This window comes from Rhincodon typus, chromosome 26, assembly GCF_021869965.1.
Source record: "Rhincodon typus isolate 14 chromosome 26, sRhiTyp1.1, whole genome shotgun sequence".
NCBI lineage: Eukaryota > Metazoa > Chordata > Chondrichthyes > Orectolobiformes > Rhincodontidae > Rhincodon > Rhincodon typus.
Window position 1 is genome coordinate 12,895,505 of NC_063357.1, and position 11,342 is coordinate 12,906,846.

General features: G+C 40.8%; 1 protein-coding gene across 2 annotated transcripts in view; it reads right to left on the reverse strand.

Moving 5' to 3' along the window:
• cuedc1b (CUE domain containing 1b) overlaps window positions 1–8,097 on the reverse strand; it is a 144,904-nt gene extending 136,807 nt beyond the window's left edge. For both annotated transcript variants that reach the window (XR_007264884.1, XM_048612757.1), the window contains exon 1: window positions 7,885–8,097. The gene's annotated coding sequence lies outside the window, so the exon portion shown is untranslated. The remainder of the gene's footprint in view (window positions 1–7,884) is intronic.
• Window positions 8,098–11,342: the final 3,245 nt, after the last annotated feature.

The window sequence follows — 11,342 nt, forward strand, 5'->3', positions numbered from 1 at the left end:
TGAGCAGTACTTCCAATAATGCAATGGAAAAATTGATACATTAAATTGAGCCAATAGTCGGGAGGGGGGGGATATCCCTTTATTTTTAGATTATACAACTATAATTCATTATTTCCATAATAACATCAACACAAATTACCACCCTGATGGCCCAGACCCATGTGATACCAAGCGTTAAAGATCACAATGGGTCCCTGGAGTATGTGAATTCCTGCTGGGCATAGGCAGAATGGACATTGTAAATTGGTGTCAGTATTGAAGTAGCAGCAATGGAACCAGTTAAAAATCAATGAGTGAAGTAACTAGATAGAACTTGGAGGAATGGGAAAGGGAAATTGCCAGCAGAGAAGTAGTGATATATCTTTAACGGATATATCTCCAGGCAGTCATTCCCCCTTCGTGCTGTGAAAATCATAATGCTAATTCCGCGAGGTTTTTCTGATCCAATCACACATTCCAAAGTTGGACTTGAACAAATCTTTCATGGTGGTTCTTCTGCTTAATGTTCTCACCGTTAGTAGCTCCGATTTGCATTCTGATTGTCTGATTTGCTTTGTCTTGCTATTAAGAATTTTCTATTATATACTTACAGCTATGGTACTGGCATCTGGCCAACAGAAAAATTGCCCATATTTGACATAGCCAAATATCAGGATAAATTGAGCTCCTACAGAATAAATTACTACTCTATCAGCCTCCTCTCAATCATAATAAAAACGAGGAAAGGGGTCATTAGCAGTGCTGTTGAGCATCAATGACTCACAGATAACCTGCTCATGGGCACACAGCTCATATTTCACCAGGACCTTGTGGATCCTGACCTTATCACAGCCTTGATGGTGATACACGAGAGCTGAATGTCAAAAGAGATGCGACAGTAACTGCCCTTGATACTAAGATAGCAAACAGCCCAAGCAAAACTGAAGTCAATTGAGGGTCAGGAATGATTACATTGAACACTATGGAAGATGGCTGTGATTGACATAAACCAGAAATCACTGCCCCATGCCAGGAGCTACTCAAACATTAAAAAAAGATTTACAACTTCATCTCACCTTTCAAAATCTGAAGTTCTTTTTTAAGCATTGTGAAACATAGGAACCATCTTTAGATGTTTCATCAATATGCTCCCCACTACCACAAGGTCAGGATGTAAACTGATAGACAATTCCACATTTTCCAGCTCCATTCGCAACTCCTCTGACAACTAAGTAATTCATGCCAACCTACAGCAGGACCCAAACAACGTCCAAGTTATGACTTCGAAATGGCATTTGCTCCAATAGCCACCAAGTAAGGACTCAAGTTGAACATGAGAAAGACTCCCCATTTGCTACAAAGCTCTGTCCAGAAGCCAGCTAGACTATCCCCCATCAATCTGGATTGGTGCAGCTACTGCAATATCCAAGAAGCTCGAGGCAATCCAGGACAGAGCAGTTCTCTCAATTAGTGCCATTGAATACAATGTTCCACAATCTATCACCAGTACACTCTAGCTGCTATGTGTGAGATCTTTCAGGTAGCAGTAACCTAGCAAGGTTACTCTAACATCTCCTTAACCTGCAATTTACCAACCAACCAGGTCAAGGGCAGAAAATGACATAGGAACATCATCATCTGAGATTCACATACCATCCCTTCTTGGATGTTACTCTTTAATGACTATTAATTCACCATTGTTGGGTCAGGAATTGCAGGATTCTGATGCAACACAACATTGCTAGACTACAGTGGTTCGATGGGTAGGCTATGGTAGAGGAAGAAAGTGGAAGAAGTGTGCAGGAGTGGCATTAGATCAAGGCAACCAAGAATGGTTAAAATAATATAAACGCGGTATCAGGAGTGTCATCCACATTAAATAAAAATTATACTTGCAAAGTTATTACAGATTTAAACTTCATATGTAGCCATCAAATCTGCAACAGTGACAAAGTTCATGAGTACAAAAAAACCTGATAGATAGTGAAAATGACTTTGCTTTTACAAAATAAAACATTACTCGTTTTTCTCCTTCTACATTACAGTTGTTGCTCCATTATTCAACAACTCCCTTGCAATTAGTGAGCAGGTAATAAACAAGGCTGTATTTTGCTTTATTCGAGACAACTGAAGATAAGCAGGGCCATTCAGATTATCTTGGTTTTCTGATTCAGATTGACCTTAAAAGTCCCTCCCCTCCAGCACCCAGTGAATCTTTAACGATTCCCGGGTTTAGAACCATTGAAAAGTTATTGCCTCCTTTCAATGCTGTCTGTGCCAACTGAACAAACTAGCTACCTTTTCTGATCCCACTTTCCAGTACCTGGTCCATACCCTTGCAAGTTACAGCACTTCAGATGTAGATCCAAAGTTCCTTTTAAATGATTTGAGTGTTTCCACCTCAAATCACCAAACTGGGTTTGCACCTACTGTATCTGTCTATCCATTCCAAGTATCTATTGATCTTTATGTTGGTACATGAAGCAAAGATTTTCCTTTTCAACTTGTGTGCCCTTATCCTACTCTTTGTAATGTAACTTTCCAGATTGCATTTATCTATTTGGTAAATGATTAGGTGTATTCTATTCCTAAGGTTCAAAATAGTATAGCAACTAGTGTTAAGACTAATAAAATACGTAAAAACATGACTGAATATGAAATTCAATGTATAAGTTGCTCCTTAACACACATTATGGAGGATAGAATAGGTGATGTGCCACAGCTGCAGCATGTGGGAGTTCCTGAATGACATTTTGGTCCAGAACAAACATGTGTACAATAAGTTTGAGCAGCTACCGCTCAGAGTTTGGCCTGGAGACTGAACTACAGATGCTGCGATGCTCCAAGGTGGGGGGAAAGTTATTTGGATTCTTTATACCAGAAGGTAGTCACACCTCTTATCCACATTAAATAAAAATTATACTTGCAAAGTTATTACAGATTTAAACTTCATATATAGCATTCAAATCTGAAACAGTGACAATGTTCATGCGTACAAAAAAACCTAATAGATAGTCGCACCTCTTAAGGTAGGGTCATCTGATTTGGTCAGGGACAGGAGAGTGTGACAGCAGGTGAGATAAGTCAGAGTCCTCAAAGGGCAAGAGCCTCAGCCTATGAAACTGTCCAATATGTTTGGGGTTCTTTCAGCTTGTCTGGAGGAGAGTGAGGGTTGATAGGATGCAGGTAACTGACCATGGCACCCACGTATAGGAAGCCACTCAAGGGAGCAGGGGGGAATAAGGAGGAATGTGTAGTGATTGTAGCAAATAGTACAGTGAGGAGATTTCAGGCAGCTGTGTTTCCTGCCATTGTTCAGGACATGTGCTCAGGGCTGGAGAGAACCTGCAGTGGGAGAGGGAAGGCAGCAGTTGTAGTTCCATGTACATACTAATGACAAAGGAGGAGGTCTCCATAGTCAGTAGTCATAACATAGGCACCACATTAAGAAGCAGAACCTCAAAGGTCATAATCACTGCATTAATTCCTGAGCCACGGGCAAATTGGCATAATGTAAATCAGATTAGAGAAATCAATGCGGAGTTCAAAGACTGATGTGGGAGTAATGGGTTCTGGTTTATAGGTACTAGCATCTGTACAGGGCAAAGTGGGATCTGTACCTTTAGGAGAATCTCTACCAGAACCATGCTGGTGTTCTTGTCACCTGCATAACCAGGGAAATAGAGACGATTTTAAACCAGTGGGGACAAGGGATCAAATTTAGGAAGATGTGATAAATCAAAGAGTAAGGTCAAAGTGAAAGGTATTAATAAGGGAAACAAAAAACAGACCCTAACAAGAAGGGATGGAGAGTACAACGCTAAGAATCAATCAACAGATAAGATTAAAATTTACAAAGACATTAAATGGATAAAACTGAAGTCCCTGAATTGGAATGTCTGTACCATTCAAAACAAAATAGATGAACCGAGAGCATAAATAGAAAAGAACAACTAAAACCACAAAAATAGAAGCCGCTGGAAAAGCTCAGCAGGTCTGGCAGCATCCGTGAAGAAAAAAATCAGAATTAACATTTCGGGTCCAGCGACCCTTCCTCAGAACCTCACCCGACCCGAAATGTTAACTCTGATTTTTTTTCTTCACAGATGCTGCCAGACCTGCTGAGCTTTTCCAGCAATTTCTGTTTTTATTCCTGATTTACAGCATCCGCAGTTCTTTTAGTTTTTATAAAAGGATAACTACAGTGTGATAGCCATTATAGAGACATGGCTGCAGGATGACATAGATAAGGACCTGAATCTTAAAGGGTACAGGATATTTAGGAATGTCAGGAAATTAGGAAAAGGTAGAGGGATGGCTCTGTTAATTAATAAACGTATTACCACAATGGAGAGGGATTATCTAAATTCAGGAAACCAGCTATGGAAACAGTTTGGGTAGAAATGAGAAATGATAAAGGCAAAAAGTCAGTTGAGAGATTGGATTACAGGCCTCCTAATGGTAACTACACAATATGGTGGAACATAAAGGAAGAAATAATGACATGTCATCAGAAAGTTACGGTACTAACTATGGGTGATTTTAATCTACATAATGACTGGAAAGATCAGATTGGCAAAGGTAACCTAGATGAGGAGTTCATAGAATGTTTTCAGGATAATAGAACAGCACGTTCAAGAGCCAACCAGGAAGTTAGTTTTACTAGACCTGGTACTGTGCAACAAAATACAATTAATTAATGATCTTATAGTGAAGGTGCCCGTAGGTAGCAAAGTCAATAATATGGTTGAATGTTACACTCAGTTTGAGGGAGAGATGAGTGGATTTTTTAAAAATGCAAAAAAGAGAGATTACGAGGGCTGAAAGCAGAACTGGCTGAAGTGAATTGGTAAATTAGGTTAAAGATAATATCAAACCAAAATAAAAGCCTATTATTGTACAAAGACAGGTGGCAGGTTAGAATATTGGATGGAACATTAAGAAACTGCAAACAGAGACATAGAGTCATAGAGTCATACAGCACAGAAACAGACCCTTCAATCCAACCAGTCTATGCTGAACATAATCCCAAAATAAACTAGTCTAACCTGCCTGCTCCAGGCCCTTTTCCCACCAAACCTTTCCTATCATATATCCATCCAAATGTCTTTTAAACGTTGTAACTGTACCCGCATCCACCACTTCATCAGGAAGTTCATTCCACACATAAGCCAACTTCTGCGTAAAAAATTTGCCTCATGTCTATTTTAAATCTCTGTCCACTCAGCTTAAAAATGTGCCCCCTTATCTTGAAATCTCCCATCCTAGAGAAAAGGAAACTACCATTAACTCTATCTATACCCTTCATCATTTTATAAACTTCTATCAGGTCGCCTCCCCTGATAGAAGTGAAAGAAGTCCCAGCCTATCCAGCCTTTGTTTATAACTCAAACCTTCCTTACTCATCAATATCCTGGTAAATCTCTTCTGAACTCTCTCCAGCTTGATAATGTCCTCCCTATAATTGGGTGACCAGAACTGGGCATAGTATTCCAGAAGAGGCCTCACCAATGTCCTGTATAACCTCAACATGACTTCCCAACTCCTATACTCAAAAGGACTGAGCAATGAAGGCAAGCGTGCCAAACACCTTTTTAACCAGCCTTTCTATATGTGATGCAAACTTCAAAGAATTATGTACCTGCACCCCTAGGGTTCCTCTGTTCAACAACATTACTCAAGACCCTACCATTAATTGTATAAGCCCTACCCTTGTTTATTGTACCAAAATGCAATATCTTACACTTATCCAGATTGAACTCCATCGGCCATTTTTCAGCCCATTGAAACCGTTTGATCAAGATCCCTCTGCAATCTTAGAAAACCTTCTACACTGTCTACTATGCATGTTAGAAACTATTATGAAACAAGTTATTGTAGGATGCTTGGATAAGTTCAAGGTAATCAGACACACCAGCATGGTTTTGTGAAAGCTAAATCATGTTTGACCAACCTATTGGAGTTCTTTGAGGAGGTAACAAATGTTATAGGTGTAAGGGGAATCAGAGAAAGTACTGTATTTAGATTTTCAGAAGGCATTTGATAGTGTGCCATATCAAAGGCTATTGTGGAAAGTAAAAGCTTCTGATGTACAGGTTAGCATACTGACATGGATAGATTATCGGTTGATTAACAAAAGTACTAAATTAAGTGTAGATGGTTGGCAACGTTTAACAAGTATTGTGCCACAGGGGTCGGTGTTGGCACATCTACTGGTTAAAATTTATATAAAGAACTTCAATGAAGGGACAGGTGAATGGCTGCCAAATTTGCAGATGACACAAAGCCAGACAGGAAGGAAGGTTAAGTTGTGAAGAGGATACAAGAGGTTCTGGCAATATGTCGCTAGATAAATTGAGAGGGCCATGCTGTGGCAAATGGACTATAACGTGGAAAAATATGAAATTTTCCATTTTAGCAGGAAAAATACTTTTTAAATTACCTAAATGGTGAGAAATTACAGAGCTCCGAGATGCTAAGATCTGGGTGCCCTTGTGCACGAATTGCAAAAGATTAGGACACAGATACAGCAAGTCATCGGGAGAACGAAATGGGATGTTTTCATTTGGCATGAGTTTGATACAAAAGTTAGGAGGCTGTGCTTCAGTTATCCAGCCAAACCACATCTGAAATACTGTGCACAGTACTGAACACCTTACTTAAAGATGTAAATGTGTTGAGGCAGTTCAAAGAAGGTTTATTCAACTTATGTCTGCAACTGGATGTGTGCTTGGTCAGTGGCGCAGGGCTGTTTCCACTGGAATTCAGAAGGGTAAGAAATAATTCATTTGAAATATAAAAGACCTTGTGAGACATTGGAAAGGTAGATATGAAGAGGATGTTTGTCTCATGTGGGATCTATTTAAAAATCAGGCGTCACCCATTTAAAACTGAGATTAGGTTTAAAAAAATCTTAGGGTTGAGAGTCTTTGCAACTCCCATTCTGAAAAGTGGTGTAAACAGGGGTTTTGAACATTTTTAAGGCAGAGATAAATTCTTAATAAGCAAGGTTATCAGAGGTAAGTGGAATGAAAATTTGAGGATACAATCAGATCAGCCATGATCTTATTGAATAGCAGAATCGGCTCGAGGGGCTGAATGGACGACTTTCCGTAGTTCCTACGGTCCTATTTGTTTAACAATCTTTGAATGGGGGGTGGTAAAGGAATTATAGGGAAGAGTAAAGGGAAGGAGGAGGGGAATATAGGCAATTACTGAACCACAGCGATCAGTGCTCCCTACATGTATTTCGATCAGTCTTACGCTTAATCATTGGCTTCAGAACCGAAGAGGAAACTGACGACCCTGAGAAAACGAGGAATGGGGGAGGGGTAAGTGCCTACAGGAAGCAGGTAACCACGATGAATTATTTTCACATACAAAACCCCAATCCTCTACGAGGGAGCAAGTTAAACAACTATTTGCAAAAGTGGGCCCTGACAGGAAGCCAAATGAACTTTTAATTTTTGAAAGGAAGCAATACAAAATTCCTTTGCACAACTGATACAATCCGACACAGTGTAACACATGGGGAAATGTTTCCTGCTGAAGGAATGCTGTTTCACCGTCTTTTCTTAAAGAAAAAAGCTGCTCAGATCTTGACAAAGTATCCTCTCCACTACTGAACAGTCCTGATTTTGCCCGGTGTCTGCAAATCCCCTTCTTACAGCCGCCGCTAAAGGCGGAACGAAGGAGGCCGAGTAAAAAAAAAGAACACACACACATATATAAATACATACATACATAAATAAATGCAAATCCAGCCCAATGCAAGCCCTCCTTGGGGTTGGGAGGAGGTTAAATCTCCCCAGATCCCATTGCAAACCCCCTCCCACCCCCGCTGACAAAGCGCTAATTGTAGCCCCCTCTGTTCCCCCCAGTGACCAGGATCCCGGAGCTACTCACCGGCAAAGGAGAGACTATAAACAGACACCCCCCTCACTCTCACTCCCGTCTGCTCTCCGCAGCAAGGGCGAGTAAAAGCCCCAGCTCCGTTCCGTGAAGTAATCTTCGCAGGCAGCCACTCTGGTCAAGTTTGAACGGGGGGAGGGGGTGAGAGACGGCTGTAATGTTCTTCTCTCTGTCTTCAGCTTCGAGGTCAACAGATGGAAATGGAGATGGAACGGATTCAGAGAGGGTTCTGGCACAGAGACAGTGAGAGAGAGCAATGCAGCTTCCTAGTGGAGATCCTGGAGAAATGCAACTCCTGCTCAAATCATTTAACCAGGCGGAATTAGCAAAACCCTCCGATGTATTAAGAACCGCAAAGCTCTTGGTTTTATGAACAGACTCTGAAACGTTAAACAATATTGGTTTATTAAGCACCGTGAAACTCCCGTTTTATTAAACGCTGTAAAAGACTCTGGTTTATTTAACATTATAACATTATCTAACACTGCAAGACTCGGGCTGATGTAGAAATGCAAAAAAATACTCCGGTTTGTCATGCACTACAAATGCCTTATTAAGCCCTGCAAAACACTGCTATGTTAAACACAGCAAAATCGCCACTTGATCCGGGACTGCAGTAGCATGGTTTATTTAGTTTGTAACCCCTGTAACAAGCGCTTGTAAAGTCAGCGCTATTCAATCTCCCAATTCTTTTGTTGCAATATGATTTACCATTCGTCATATAGTACCAGCTCTATTGACTGCCTTTGATTTGTTTCTTAAATACTCTATTTGATGAAATTACGTAAATGCATCTTTTCATGTTTAGTATATGTTTATACCATTTAAAATCCGACAACGAAAATTGAGATTTTCTTTGATTGGGGAGGACTACAATTATTGCCTACTCCAAGCTGTCCTGAGAAGAAATGGAGGTGAAAGGTCACTGGTCTGAAACGTGAGTTCTGTTTTTATTTTCTCCACAGATGCTGCCTGACCTACTGAGCATTTAGGGTTATAGAGTCATACAGCATAGAAATGGACCCGTGGGTCCCACTCGTCCACACCAAAAAAGTTTCCCAAACCAAATTAGTCCCATTTGTCTGCGTTTGGCCCATGTCCCTCTAAACCTTTCCTATTCATGTACCTGTCCAAATGTCTTTTAAATGTTCTAACTGTACCTGTGTCTACCACTTCCACCAGCAGTTCATTTCTCTTTTCAGTGCACTGCATTTAGTTAAGAATGAAGATATTTAATTAGTCAACCTGTTCTAGATTTGAGCCTATGCGTGGGCCAAGACAGTGTAACGTTATTTACTGGTAATTACTTCATTTTAAACTTGCAATTTTAATCAAGTCTTTTACACAGGAAGAAACAACTCAAAACTGGCAGCATCGTTTTTTAAAAAATGTTTCAGGTTTCCAGGAGCCATAGTATTTTGCTTTTGCATTAGTAGCTCTGAGAAGACAGAGTGGGACCATCTGCTTAAATCACCGCAGTCTGTATGGTGTTCCCACTGTCCTGTTGGATTGGATGTTGGAGGGTTCCAGTTTAACAACAAAAGAGAAATACTAATTGTGCATCTTAAATGATTCATTTTGGGAGGGAGAAGATGAGTCAATATAAAAATAGAAGAACAATTCCAAAAGTGGAACACAGGGACCTGGGGCTGTACAGAGACAAATCATTGAAGGTGGTAGGACAGGTTGAAAGAGCAGGAAATGAAGTATCAGGATCTTGGGCTTTATTGATAGAAACAAGATTAAACAAACAACAAGCAAAAGCAAGGAATTACGGTAGCCCAGTATTAAACACTAATTTGGTCTCAGCTGGAGGAATGTGTCCAGTTCCTTTAGGAAGGATGTGCAGCCATTAGAGAGTGCAGAAAATATTCAGAAGACTGGAGTGAGGAATTATATGAATGTTATATGAATGAATAATATGAGAAGCCGGGGTGGTGCTCCTTGGAGGGCATATATGAGAGGAGATTTGATAGAGGTGCCCAAAATCAGGAGGGGTCTGGACAGATTGGATAGGAAGAAATCCCTCCCTTTGCTGAACCGAGAACCAGATGACACTGATTGATTGATTGAAAGAAGCAACATGAGATGACATTAGTTTTTGTTTTGTACTCCGTGAGTAGTCACAATTTGGAATGCAACCCACTGACAGTGTGGCAGAGGCAAATTCAAACATGGCATTCAAAGAGAATTGGATCATTATGCGAAGAGAAAATACATGAAAGGCTACAGTGAAAGGATGGGAAATTGGGACCAGGTAAGTTGCTCTCTTGCTAACATGCCCAATATGTTCTAAAGGCTGGGGAAGCCATTAGAGTTTAATGACAAGATTAACAATTCATTCAAGATGATGCAGTGTGAATGTGGGTAATAGGAACAGGCCATTCAGCTTGTCGAGCCTCCCTGCCATTCGACTAGATCACTGCTGATTTTCCCACTTCAGTGTCAGTTTCTCACTGTATTCTCATATCCCTTGATATCTTTAATATTTAAAAATCTTTCAATCCCTGTCCTAAATATACTCAGTGACTGGGCACCTACAGCTCTTTGGTAGAGAATTACAAAGATTCACCACCTCCTGAGTGAGGATATTCCTTCACAACATAGTCCTTAATATTCTATTTCTTATTCTGAGACCGTTGGTTCTATACAACCTCTCCTCCCTCCACAACCAGGGAAAACATGCTTCCTGCACCTCCCCTGTCAAGCCCTGTAAGAAATGTGTTATGCTTCAATGTGATCATCTCTCATTCATCCAAGTTCTAGAGAAGAAAGGCTCAGTCACCTCAACTTGTCCTCCTCAAACAATCCCACTATGTCAGGTAGTAGTCTGGTGAGCCTTTCTTGCACTCCTTACAGTCTAATAGTGGCAACGCCATCAGGCAGGAATGCAGTAGATGGGCGATGGGCTGACTTGAATGGTCACAGTTAGCATTTCAGCATCCCTCATGTTTCACTTGTGGGTCACATAACCATATTTTCCATGAAGCCATCCTCAAGCAAATGAAACCTGGGACTTCATCACTGAGGTCTGTTACGAGGCTGTGGTCAATAATGTTTGGAATCCACCAGGAGGCACACTGTCAAGCATGAAGTTTGTAGTGTGTGGTGAATGCTCCAGTCTACTGGAGCATTCAGATGAGTCCAGGGTTTTTTTTGGGTTCAGGTTCTGTGTCCGTGTTTTGTTAGCTGTCAGCCAACAGCATTATTTGATGACGATGTTCTCAGGAGCAAGACACCTCATCCCACTACCCTGCCTTATTCCTGTAGCCTGACAATTTCTCTTCTCTTCAGAAAGTGGTGTCTTAAATAAGGAGAAAGAGAGAAAGATTTGTTTTTTTGGGGGGGGTGGTAGTCCAGAGCTTTAGAGCCATTTGGTTGAAGGTAGCATATGGTGGGATGAGGGAAGTGGAGGATGCACAAGAGGCCAGAATTGTGGGAATGTAGAGTTT